General features: G+C 49.8%; 1 protein-coding gene across 2 annotated transcripts in view; it reads right to left on the bottom strand.

Moving 5' to 3' along the window:
* Nucleotides 1–11183, bottom strand: part of WDTC1 (WD and tetratricopeptide repeats 1) — an 81110-nt gene extending 69927 nt beyond the window's left edge. For both annotated transcript variants that reach the window (XM_050794930.1, XM_050794940.1), the window contains exon 1: nt 10939–11183. The gene's annotated coding sequence lies outside the window, so the exon portion shown is untranslated. The remainder of the gene's footprint in view (nt 1–10938) is intronic.
* Nucleotides 11184–12823: the final 1640 nt, after the last annotated feature.

Raw genomic sequence — 12823 nt, 5'->3', positions numbered from 1 at the left:
GAAAGATGCAACGAAGTGAGGACTGAACTTCACTTTCAATGCATAAAGGTCATTGGAAATAGCATAAGGCCAGGTGTGGTAGCTCATGCCTGTAATCTCAGTGCTTTGGGAGGCCAAGGCAGGAGGATCACTTGAAGGCCAGGAGGTCGAGAGCAGTCTGGGCAACAGAGTAAGACCCTGTGTCTACAAAAAATTTAAAAAAAAAAAAAAATTAGCCAGGCACGGTGGCACACTCCTGTAGTCCTAGCTACTAGGAAGGCTGAGGCAGGAGGGAGGAGGGAGGACTGCTTGAGCCCAGGAGTTTAAGGTTATACTGAGCTATGATTGTGCCTCTGCACTCCAGCCTGTGTGACAAAGTGAGGCGCTGTCTCAAAAACAAAACAAAACAAAACAAAGAGCATAATAAAATGAAGAGTGTAGCTGTGGACCTAACAGATCTTAGGTTCAAATCCCAGCTCTGCCACCTATTTTCTGCCTGACTTGACATTTCTTTTTTTTTTTTTTTTTTTTTTTTTTTTTGAGACGGAGTCTCGCTCTGTCGCCCAGGCTGGAGTGCAGTGGCCAGATCTCAGCTCACTGCAAGCTCCGCCTCCCGGGTGCCCGCCATTCTCCTGCCTCAGCCTCCCGAGTAGCTGGGACCACAGGCGCCGCCACCTCGCCCGGCTAATTTTTTGTGTTTTTAGTAGAGACGGGGTTTCGCCGTGTTAGCCAGGATGGTCTCGATCTCCTGACCTCGTGATCCGCCCGTCTCGGCCTCCCAAAGTGCTGGGATTACAGGCTTGAGCCACCGCGCCCGGCCGACATTTCTTTAAAAAAAATTTTTTTTCTTTTCTACATTTCCTATGTCTCTTCATCTTTTTAATTTTTTTTTTTTTTTTTTTTTTTTTGAGACAGAGTCTCGCTCTGTCGCCCAGGCTGGAGTGCAGTGGCGCGATCTCGGCTCACTGCAAGCTCCGCCTCCCGGGTTCACGCCATTCTCCTGCCTCAGCCTCCCGAGTAGCTGGGACTACAGGCGCCCACAACCGCGCCCGGCTAATTTTTTGTATTTTTAGTAGAGACGGGGTTTCACCGTGGTCTCGATCTCCTGACCTTGTGATCCGCCCGCCTCGGCCTCCCAAAGTGCTGGGATTACAGGCGTGAGCCACCGCGCCCGGCCTAATTTTTTTTTTTAAAAATTTGTTTTGAGACAGGGTCTGGCTCTGTCACCCAGCCTGGAGTGTGGTAGCATGATCTCAGCTCACTGCAACCTCTGCCTCCTGGGCCCAAGAGATCCTCCCCTCCCAAGTAGCTGGGACCACAGGCATGCGCCACCGCATCTGGCTAATTTTTGCATTTGTTTTTGTAGAGATGGGGTTTCACCATGCTGCCCAGGCTGGTCTCGAACTCCTGGGCTCAAGCGATCTGCCCATCTCAGCCTCCCAAAGTGTTGGGATTACAGACGTGAGTCACCGTGCCAGATCCTGATTTGACATTTCTAAACCTCAGTTTCCTAATCTGATAATACCTACCTCTGCAGGGTGAGGAGGAACAGAAGCACTTGCATGTAAAATGCCTGACACTGATCCTATTAAATAATATTTATTGAATATTCTAACATTTTACAAGTGTCATCTCATAGACTCCTCATAAAAATCCTATGAGACAGGTGCTATTGTTATCCTCATCTTACAGATGCAGGATCTGAGGCACAGAAAAGTAAAGTTGCCAAAGTTACACAGTTCTTAGACAGAGAGTCAATCTATACAGTCTGACTCCAGGGGCCAGGCCAATGGCCACTAAAAAATAATTACTTGGCCGGGCGTGGTGGCTCACACCTGTAATCCAGCACTTTGGGAGGCCAAGGCGAGCATATCATTGAGGTTAGGGGTTCCAGACCAGCCTGGCCAACATGGTGAAACCCCGTCTCTACTAAATATACAAAAATTAGCCGGGCACGGTGGCAGGCACCTGTAATCCCAACTGCGTGGGAGGCAGAGGCAGGAGAATCACTTGAACTTGGGAGGTGGAGGTTGCAGTGAGCCAAGGTCGAGATCATGCCACTGCACTTCAGCCTGGGCAACAGAGTGAGACATTGTCTCAAAAAAAAAAAAAAATCACTGGCCACGGAGCAGTGGCTCACACCTGTAATATCAGTATCCACACAATTTCAGGAAGCTGCTGAAACTATGTCTCTTACCATTCCTTAGGGTTAAGCTGCCTTGACTCTGCTGATCTCAAACACAAATTTAAAGAGTGCCATTTCAGGGTCATGGACTAAGTTGGCACAAGGACAGTTTCTGGGAAAGGTCTGGCTGGTAGAATAGACTCATCACCAAAGCATCTTTAGGAAACTTCTTAGCCATCTTTGAGGCTCCTGGCTTAAATAATCCCATGTAGGACTAATTGAAGTTTTCTCTGTAGAAGAGAGATGCTTCTAAGCAATGCTTCACTTTCTGGGAAGTTTTAGATTAAAACTCACCTTGATGTCTCCTCCCCCACCCAGCAGGCTCTGTATTGCTGTTTGAGCTTTTAAGAGACAGGGTCACCTCGGTGCGGTGGTTCATGCCTGTAATCCCAGCACTTTGGGAGGCCGAGGTGGGTAAATCACCTGAGGTCAGAAGTTCGAGGCCAGTCTGACCAACATGGTGAAACCCTGTCTCTACTAAATACAAAAAATTAGCCGGGCATGGTGGTGCACGCCTGTAATCCCAGCTACTTGGGAGGCTGAGGCAGGAGAATTACTTGAACCCGGGAGGCAGAGGTTGCAGTGAGCCGAGATCGCACCATTGCATTCCAACCTGGGCAACAAGAGCGAAACTCCATCTCCATCTCTAAAAAAAAAAAAAAAAAAAGAGAGAGAGAGAGAGAGAGACAGCATCTAGCTCTGTTCCCCAGGCTGGAATGGAATGTAGCACTATCACAGTTTACTGCAACTTTGAACTCCTAGGCTTAAGGGATCCTCCTGCCTCAGCCTCTTGAGTAGCTAGGATTACAGGCGCAAATCGCCATGCCTGGCTTATTTTTATTTGTAGAGATGGGGGTCTCACCATTTTGCCCAGGCTGTTCTCAAAGTCCAGGCCTCAAACAATCCTCCCATCTCGCCCTCCCAAAGTGCTGGGGTACAAGCGTGAGCCATCTGGCCAGGCACAGTGGCTCATGCCCATAATCCCAACACTTTGGGAGGCCAAGGCAGGAGGATCACTTGAGGTCAGGAGTTTGAGAGCAGCCTGGCCAACATGGTAAAACGCCATCTCGACTAAAAATGCAAAAATTAGCCAGGTGTGATGGCACACGCCTGTAATCCTAGCTACTCAGGAGGCTGAGGCAAGAGAATCACTTGAACCCAGGAGGCTGAGGCTGCAGTGAGCCGAGATTGTACCACTGCACTCCACCTTGGGTGATAGAGCGAGACGCTCAAAAAAACAAACGAACAAACAAACAAAAAAACAGTGTGAAGCATCACACCCAGCCACTTGTTTGAGCTGTGTGAAAATTTTTTCTGGATGTTTTCAGAACTTTGTTTTCCAGTGATCATAGCTAATTTTCCTGTCTGCTCTTAGGCCCCACAATTACCTTAAGATAGTGGAAGGAAACAGAGAAAAGGAAGCATATTTTGATAATGCTATACTCTCTCACTATTTAAGAGCATCTGCAGTCTTGGATTTTGCTTTAATTTTCATCCTGACAACTCCTGCCACAATTCAAAATATCTCTTGTAAAGAAGGCTCTGGAGTTTCATCCTCTAACTCTACTACTAGCTGCAAGGTCAAGGAAAATTAAACCATTCAATTTAGAAATGTTTCCCTTCTAACTCAGTGACAGTTGTGTTACATCCAGATGTGACTGAAAAGGGAACCAGGTAGGCCATCAGCACCCAAACACTCGAGCCTCAACTGATGAAGCTCCCTGACCAGGAAGGCCTAGCTCCCATTCTCAGGAAGGCTCCCTAAGAGGTTCAGGGATAAGCAGTTTTATAGAATTTGGGGGTCATGAATAAGGACAAAATTGTACAGAAGTCCTGATCCAAACACTGCCCTCAACAGCCTCTGCAGAGCTCCCTGGGCAAGGTCTGATCCTGTTCCCCAACCCACCCCCAAGAAAATGGGGTTAATACCTCCCCAGATGGCTACAGGGAGGATTAAGGGTCATTATTCTTGGCACTGAGCTCTGTTACAGCTCTAGCAGTTGTGACCTTGTATCCTAAAAGAAGATAATAAACACAAAAATGCCAACGGTGACCCTCAAATCTGGTTCTGCAGTAGTAGCTGAGAATTTTCTTTGCACGGGGCCTATGACACTGCCTCCTATACACTCTGGCCTTTTGACAGCATCCTCCCCTTATTCAGGCTTAAAGTTTGTTTTGTTTTGTTTTTTTGAGATGGAGTCTCACTCTGTCGCCCAGGCTGGAGTACAGTCTTGCGATCTCAGCTCACTGCAACCTCTACCTTCTGAGTTCATGCGATCTCCTGCCTCAGCCTCCCAAGTAGCTGGGATTACAGGTACCTGCCACCACGCCAGGCTAATTTTTGTACTTTTAGTAGAGACCAGGTTTCACCATCTTGGCCAGACTGGTCTCAAACTCCTGACCTTGGGATCCACCCACTTCAACCTCCCAAAGTTCTGGATTACAGGTGTGAGCCACCGTGCCCAGCCCAGGCTTAAAAGTTTTTAAGGTATTAGTCATCAATGCTAAAAAGGCCTTCAAGGAGTCAGCAGCTATTACTTAATAGCACATAGGCCCCAGAACTCTCAGGGTTACATGCAGACCTGAATTTACCCAGAAGAAGCCGACTAAGTGGTACCCCTTTACATCCAAGACCTGGCTCTTGAGGGCAATCAGTGAGGTCTAGTAAAAAGGATATATTTCATCATTTAGTTCTCAGAAACCCACTACAAAGTAGGTACTACAATAAGCCTCATTTTATTTTATTTTATTTTATTATTATTATTTTTTTTTGAGACGGAGTCTCGCTCTGTCGCCCAGGCTGGAGTGCAGAGGCCGGATCTCAGCTCACTGCAAGCTCCACCTCCTGGGTTTACGCCATTCTCCTGCCTCAGCCTCCCGAGTAGCTGGGACTACAGGTGCCCGCCACCTCGCCCGGCTAGTTTTTTGTATTTTTTAGTAGAGACGGGGTTTCACCATGTTAGCCAGGATGGTCTCGATCTCCTGACCTCGTGATCCGCCTGTCTCGGCCTCCCAAAGTGCTGGGATTACAGGCTTGAGCCACCGTGCCCGGCCAAGCCTCATTTTATAGGTGAAACTATAGCTGTGAGAGGATACATGATTGACCCTAGGTCACACAGCTAAGGAAGAGACATGGGTTCAAATATCAGCCCTACACTACCAGCTGTGTAACCTCCAGCATATTCCTTAACTTTCTAGAGTCTCAATTTCTCATTTGTAAAATGGGGATAATGGTAATACCTTCCTTCCAGGGGAGTTCTGAAGATTACAAGATACATTGCAGAAAAAGTAGGGCTGGGCCTGGTGGCTCACACCTGTAACTCCAGCACTTTGGGGGGCCAAGGCGAGTGGATCACCTGAGGTCAGGAGTTCGAGACCAGCTTGGCCAACATGGTGAAACCCCATCTCTACTAAAAAAAATTCAAAAATTATCTGGGCATGGTGGCGTGTGCCTATAATCTCAGCTACTGAGAAGGCTGAGGCAGGAGAATCGCTTGAACCTGGGAGGCGGAGGTTGCAGTGAGCCGCGATTGCGTGCACTCCAGCCTAGGCAACAAGAGCGAAACTCTGCCTTAAAAAAAAAAAATAGAAAAGAAAAAGTATCTAGCAAGTGCCTGGTATATACTAAATATTCAATACATGTTAGTTTTTTGGTTTTGATTTTTTTTTTTTTTTTTTTTTTTTTTGAGACAGAGTCTCACTCTGTCCCCCAGGCTGGAGTGCACATGATCTTGGCTCACTGCAACCTCCGCCTCCCAGGTTCAAGCAATTCTCACGATTCAGCCTCCCAAGTAGCTGGGAATACAGGTTTGTGCCACCACGGCTGGCTAATGTTTGTATTTTCAGTAGAGACAGGTTTTGCCATGTTGCCCAGGCTGGTCTCCAACTCCTGAGCTCTGCCCACCTCGGCTTCCCAAAGTGCTAGGATTACAGGCATGAGCCACCACGCACCCGGCTTTTTTTGTGTGTGTGTGTGAGACAGGGTCTCTGTTTCCCATGCTGGAGTTCAGTAGCACAGTCTTGGCTCACTGCAACCTCTGCCTCCTGCACTCAAGTGATCCTCCCACCTCAGATTCCCAGGTAGATGGGAATACAAGCACATGCCACCACACCTGACTGCTTGAGACTGCTCAAGCAGTCTGCCTACCTCAGCCTCCCAAGGTCCTGGGATTATAGGTTTGAGCCACCATGCCCAGCCTCCCTGTCTGTTTGATCTGTAAAACTTAACATGGCTTGGCATGGTGGCTCATACCTGTAATCCCAGCACTTTGGGAGGTCTAGGTGGGCGGATTTCTTGAGCCCAGGAATTTGAGACCAGCCTAAACAACATAGTGAAACCCCATCTCTACAAAAAAATTAAAAAATTAGCCAGGTGTGATGGCACACACCTGTACTCCCATCTACTCGTGAGGCTGAGGCAGGGGGATCACTTGAGCCCAGGAGGCAGAGGTTGCAGTGAGCTAAGACTGCACTACTGTAACAGTCCCACCTGGGCAACAGAGTAAGAAGACCCTGTCTTAAAAAAAAAAAAAAAAAGCCAGGAGCGGTGGCTCATGCCTGTAATTCCAGCACTTTGGGAGGCCGAGGCAGGTGGAACTCAGGAGTTTGAGACCAGCCTGGGCAACATGGCAAAACCCTGTCTCTACTAAAAATACAAAAAAATTAGCCGGGGCTGGGCGCAGTGGCTCACGCCTGTAATCCCAGCACTTCGGGAGGCTGAGGCGGGCGGATCACCTAAGGTCAGGAGTTCAAGACCAGTCTGGGTAACATGGTGAAACCCTCTACAAAAACACAAAAATTTGCTGGATGTGGCGGTACATGCCTGTAATTCCAGCTACTCGGGAGGCTGAGGCATGAGAATCGCTTGAACCTAGGAGGCAGAGGTTGCAGTGAGCCAAGATCATGCCACTGCACTCCAGCCTGGATGACGAAGTGAGATGCTGTCTCAAAAAATAAATAAATAAATAAAATGTGGCAAACTCTCTGCTTGAATATCTGCAATGATGGGTAACTCACTCCTTCACAAGGCAGCCCATTTTGTTTTTAGAAAGCTATATTATCTATTAAACCAAAGTCTACCCTCTTGGAAATTATGTCATTTAATCCTGAGATGCCTTCTAGAATCACAGAGAACATCTAGTTTCTTTTCCCCATGACAATTCTTCAGGTATTTGAATGAAGTATCATGTTCCCCCAGGCTCTTAGCCTTGGTCTTTTCAGTTCTTCCTCATGTGTCACAGTCCCAGAGGCAATTCAGTATCACAGAGCAGACAGACCTGGGTTTGAATTCCAATCCTTCCTCTTACTTGCTATGTGACCTTAAGCAAATTACTTAATCTCTCTGAATCTCTTTCTTCATAGGTATAATAGGGAAAATGGGCCGGGCGCGGTGGCTCAAGCCTGTAATCCCAGCACTTTGGGAGGCCGAGACGGGTGGATCACGGGGTCAGGAGATCGAGACCATCCTGGATAACACGGTGAAACCCCATCTCTACTAAGAAATACAAAAAACTAGCCGGGCGAGGTGGCGGGCGCCTGTAGTCCCAGCTACTCGGGAGGCTGAGGCAGGAGAATGGCGTGAACCCGGGAGGCGGAGCTCGCAGTGAGCTGAGATCCGGCCACTGCACTCCAGCCTGGGCTACAGAGCGAGACTCCGTCTCAAAAAAAAAAAAAAAAAAAAAAAATAGGGAAAATGATTCTCACTTCACAGGACAGTCATGAAGGTTACACTGGATAAAGTAAAAATACTAGCTAGCACTGAGCCCAAGATATACCAGGCCCTGAATAAAATGTCAGTCACTTTTTAGGACATATCCCAACTGGTAAATACCTCTCAAAGTAAATTAACCACACCAAGGAACCGGTTTCTTTCTTTTTTTTTTTTGAGACGGAGTTTCACTCTTGTTGCCCAGGCTGGAGTGCAATGGCATGATCACAGCTCACGGCGACCTCTACCTCCTGGGTTCAAGCGATTCTCCAGCGTTAGCTCCTGAGTAGCTGGGACTACAGGCGCGTGCCACCACGGCCAGCTAATTTTTTTGTATTTTTAGTAGAGATGGGGTTTCACTGTGTTAACAAGGATGGTCTTGATCTCCTGACCTCGTGATCCACCCACCTCAGCCTCCCAAAGTGCTGGGATTACAGGCATGAGCCACTGTGCCCAGCCAGGAACTGGTTTCTAATAGCAATTGCCAGAACTTTGGCTTTTGAAGAGATGATAGCTAAGAAAGTACAACCTAAGGGTTTTGTGGGCCCAGCAATCTGCAATGGCAGCCTAAAGATGCAGTGGAGCATCTGGAAAGGTGAGGCAGAAAGAAGAAAGGAAACAGAACAGATAACTAAACCAATGACCCAAAGAAAACACAAGTATTACCAGATTACATGTTCTGTTTGACTTCCTCTCTGAGACTCAGAACTGCATATGTCAGCAACATTCCTTAATTTAAAATGAGAGAAGAGAGTGGTCATGGTGGCCGTGTCTGTAGTCCCAGCTACCAGGGAGGCAGAGGCACAAGAATCCCTTGAGCTCAGGAGTTTGAGACCAGCCTGGGCAACAGAGTGAGACTCCATCTCAAAAAATAAAAATATAAGGAGAGGCCAGGCGCGGTGGCTCACACCTGTAATCCCAGCACTCTGGGAGGCTGAGGTGGGTGGATCACGAGGTCAGGAGTTCAAGACCAGCCTGGCCAAGATGGTGAAACCCCGTCTCTACTAAAAATACAAAAATTAGCCGGGCATGGTGGCAGACACCTGCAATCCCAGCTACTCAGGAGGCTGAGGCAGAGAATTGCTTGAACCCAGGAGGTGGAGGTTGCAGTGAGCGAGATCGTGCCACTGCACTTCAGCCTGGGCGACAGAGCAAGACTCCATCTCAAAAAATAAACAAATAAAATTTTAAAAAGCAGAGAAAAAATAAAAATAATTAAAGAACAAGTCATAGTCTAGATCTTCCTTAGCAGTTGGCCCCTCAAGATCCACAAATGTTTGGCAGTGGGCTTCATGATTTTCAGTTGTCTTTCCAAATCCTAAAGTCTAGGTGTGCAAAAACACCCTACATAAGATGCCCAATGAGTCAATACTGAACTCCTTCCAGCTAAAAAAAACTGCCAATTGTATGAAACTGGTAAATAATCGTTAGCTTCGTCATCATAATCTTTACACGTGTTCTCTCTTTCCCTCATGACCCTCAGAGAAGGTGTCCCAGGCAGAAATATGGACTACTGATCAATTATTCTGCAGAGTTGATCCAAAAGCACTGTTCCTTCAAATTGAGATAAGACTCGAACAGAAGTGCTCCCACATAGGTCAAAAAAGGAAAGGAGAGCAGGACTCCAGACTTTAAGCAGCATGATCACAAACTATGACAGAAAAGGTCATTTCCTACCTGCCAGTGAAATACAACAACCTACAATGAAGAAATCTCAGTAAGTCTCAGACTCGGCCCAAAGGAGCTCCACGGTTACTCCCTGGTCTGTTATAGAGGATCTGGCTATTACACTCAACAGCAAAAATTCAATTCAATCCCGCTAAAGATATAAGAATCACAAGGAAGAATAAGCCAGAACTCAAGACAGAAATAGCATTAAGTAGTTCCTTCAGTACAGTGAGCAGAAGCTGGCCACTTAACGACTGTAAAAGACACAGAAAAGCTTAGTAGGGACTACTGGGCATACCGGTGTCCTAGGTGGGGATTTCATAATGTCTTTGAATCAGAAGCTGCCCTCAAAAAGTTTTCTTCTCAAAACGGTTTCAGGCTTTGTTAGAAAGGGAAGGCTTCACTGCCACTTTACCCAGATCATCTACCCCATCCTTGGAATGAATGGGGAAGCTTCAGCCACCCCACCAGGCTCCTAAAATCACCAACTTGAGAGAAAAACCATAACGTTGCTCTACCAGTACTTCAGGAGGTTAAAGAAAGTCATAGAAGAAAAGAACTTTGGGGAAAACAGTCAAATTCGGCTGTTAGACATTACTCACAGGCCCCTGTACCTCTCCTCTAGAAACCCTGGGAGTACACCCGCAGAGGAGAGAGAGAGCCCAAGCCACCAAGCAAAGTCAACCAGGCTGGCAAGGGGGCGTCCCACTGCGGCTTTCAGTGCAAGAAGTGGATCCTGCTGGTTCGCAGTCTCTCTTCTATCTCCTCACTTCCTATTTACCCTTTGAAGTGGGTACTGAATGGCCCATTCCCAAGCAGAGGCCCTTTGTATACGGGGTGCTACAGTCGCCTGGTGGAAGCACCTTGGCAGAGTTCAGTTTGGTGCCAGGATGGGCCACTGAAGGCATCTGCGGTGGACACACACACACACACACACACACACAGAGAGAGAGAGAGAGAGAGAGAGAGAGAGAGAGAGAAACAGAGAGAGCGAGCGAGAAACTAAGAGGTCAGGTCGGCGTTGCCCTCCCGGCACTTACACCTGCCCCTTCTTCCTGACTCCGGCGCCAGATCAGATGTCAAACAAAAACTCCGCAAAAAAGTCCCGTGATGGAATGCCTTCCACCTCTCCCTCCGCAGAGCCCCCTGGACTCCCACAGCCTCCCCCCGCGTCCCGACCAAACCCTCAGCCCCCACCCCGCCCCCGGACCACTCTGCCCTCCGCCCCGGCGAGGCCTGGCCCCTCTCGGGACACCCGGGGCCCCGAGACGGGCGGGCTCAGGCCCCCAGGCCGGTAGGGCTGGAGCCGGCCCAGAGCGGGCAGCCCGTGCGCCGGGGCTGCGGGAGCCAGTCCCAGCCTCGGCGCCCGCGGAGGGCAGGGGGCGGCGGCGACCCGTACCTGTCAGGTCTCTTTCCCCGACCGGCAGCGGCGCAACTTCAGGAGCCCATATCCGTCCGGGGGGGCGGCCCCTCTCCCGGGAGGTGGGGCGAGGATCCCGGGGAGGGGGCTGGGGGGCTCGAGCAGCTCTAGCCCCTTCCCATGCTCCCCGCCCGGCGCCTGGCCGGGGCCGGACAGCGCCTCCGCCCGCCCCTGCGCACCGCCTCACACCCGCGCTCACACACACTCACACTCCCTCGCGCGCTCTCACACACGCACTCCCCTCCCTCCTCCTCCTCTGTTTATCTCCTCCAGCTGTCTGGGGACCCAAGAGAAGCCCAGCAACGCGCCTGCGCCACGCAGTCTCCGCCTCCGCCCCGCGCCTCGCAGCCGGCGGGTACGCCACGCAGACTGCGCCCGGCAGCTTCCAGAATGGCTAGCTGGGCCCCCCCACTTACCCCCCCGCGCCCGGTCAACGTCTGCTGCCGGCGGCGCCCACTAACCTGCTAGTGGGGGAGCCCCGCACCGCCGTGGCCAATGGGCTTCGCCGCTCGCGGGACCGGCAGCCAGTGGGCGGGCGGGAAAGCTGGGCTAAGCCCCGGGGCACCCTGGGAGTCGTAGTTTTTCGCCGTCGAGGAGTTCCTGCCGAGCGGGCTCACCCCGCCCGGTTGCCATTAGTTACCCGGACGCACCTCCCACCCCACCACCGGGTAAAACGCTCCTCACACTGCTTCTGGGACACCCGCTCACACGCTCGCCCACTGGCCCCCCGCACAGCCCCTTAAGAGCTCCTTAAGACTTACTCTGAGCCCCCGAATTGTGAGACCTCAGGCTAGGGCCCCGAGGGCTCTCCAGAACCGAGCCTCAGCCCACTCCTTCCTGCTCTGGGGGACTGCTGAAGTGGCACAGTCCTCACTCGCGTCTCCTGGGTCTTAAGGAAGAGGATGAAAGAGAATCGGTCTTAAGCTGAGTAGCCTGGAGAGGAGTCAGCCACACACACTCTGGGTGCCCTCGGGGTGATGGGAGCGACTAGGTCCATCTGACCCTCGCCGAGTCACTGCTGCTCCCATCTCTGAGGAAGAGACGCAGTTCCAGCCTTGTGGAGTCCCAGGGCTGATGGAGGAGACACCCTCCTCTTTATTAAGGAAGTTCCCAAGGTGACAAGGGTGGTACTAAGCCTATCTTCTTAAGGCAGAGACCAGGCCCCACCCATGAAACTTCAAGTCAGAAAGGGAAGACAAGTGTCATCACCTTCTAACAAGGGAAACTTGTCACTCATCCATAGGGTGCCATTTGTCAGATACAATAATTCACTTTTATTTGCACTGGATTGGGTACAGTCCCTTAGCTAGGTACTATTGCTGTCTGTGTTTTGCAGAAAAGGAAAGAAGCTGAAGCAGAAAGGCTAAAAGCAACTTGCCCCCGGGGTCCCGATAAGTTGGCAAATTGGGAATTAGACCCAGATCTATCTGACTCCAGAGTCTGAGCCTCTGAACACTGCCTGTCTTTCCTGTGAAAACCAGACAGCACCCGCTCTCAGTAAGGACTGAATATATGTATTTGGCATTTATAGTGTTTATCACTCCGTATGTAGCTTGTTTCTTTTTTCCAATTCTGCTCACATCATGAGTATGAATTTTTCTGTGAATACCTGAATACTCCCAGAGACAAAGGTAGTATTCTAGTTGCTGGTGATTTATCCCCAAGGGAGATTTCTCCCCATTTAGAGGAGTAAGAACCTACCCTTGTGACATCAGCTCACAAAGTCTTTTATGCCTTTCTCCTAAAAAATGCTGTGGGTCATTCCCCCGACCTCTCCCCCACAGCTGTTCCACTGAATATAAAAAATCATAGACTTTGGAACTAGAAGAAAGCTTTGAGATCATCTATCTGTAGCTTCCCAGGT

This window comes from Macaca thibetana, chromosome 1 (genome assembly GCF_024542745.1).
Source record: "Macaca thibetana thibetana isolate TM-01 chromosome 1, ASM2454274v1, whole genome shotgun sequence".
Taxonomy (NCBI): domain Eukaryota; kingdom Metazoa; phylum Chordata; class Mammalia; order Primates; family Cercopithecidae; genus Macaca; species Macaca thibetana.
Note: the sequence above shows the minus strand (reverse complement) of the source record. Positions and strands in the feature narration are given on the sequence as shown.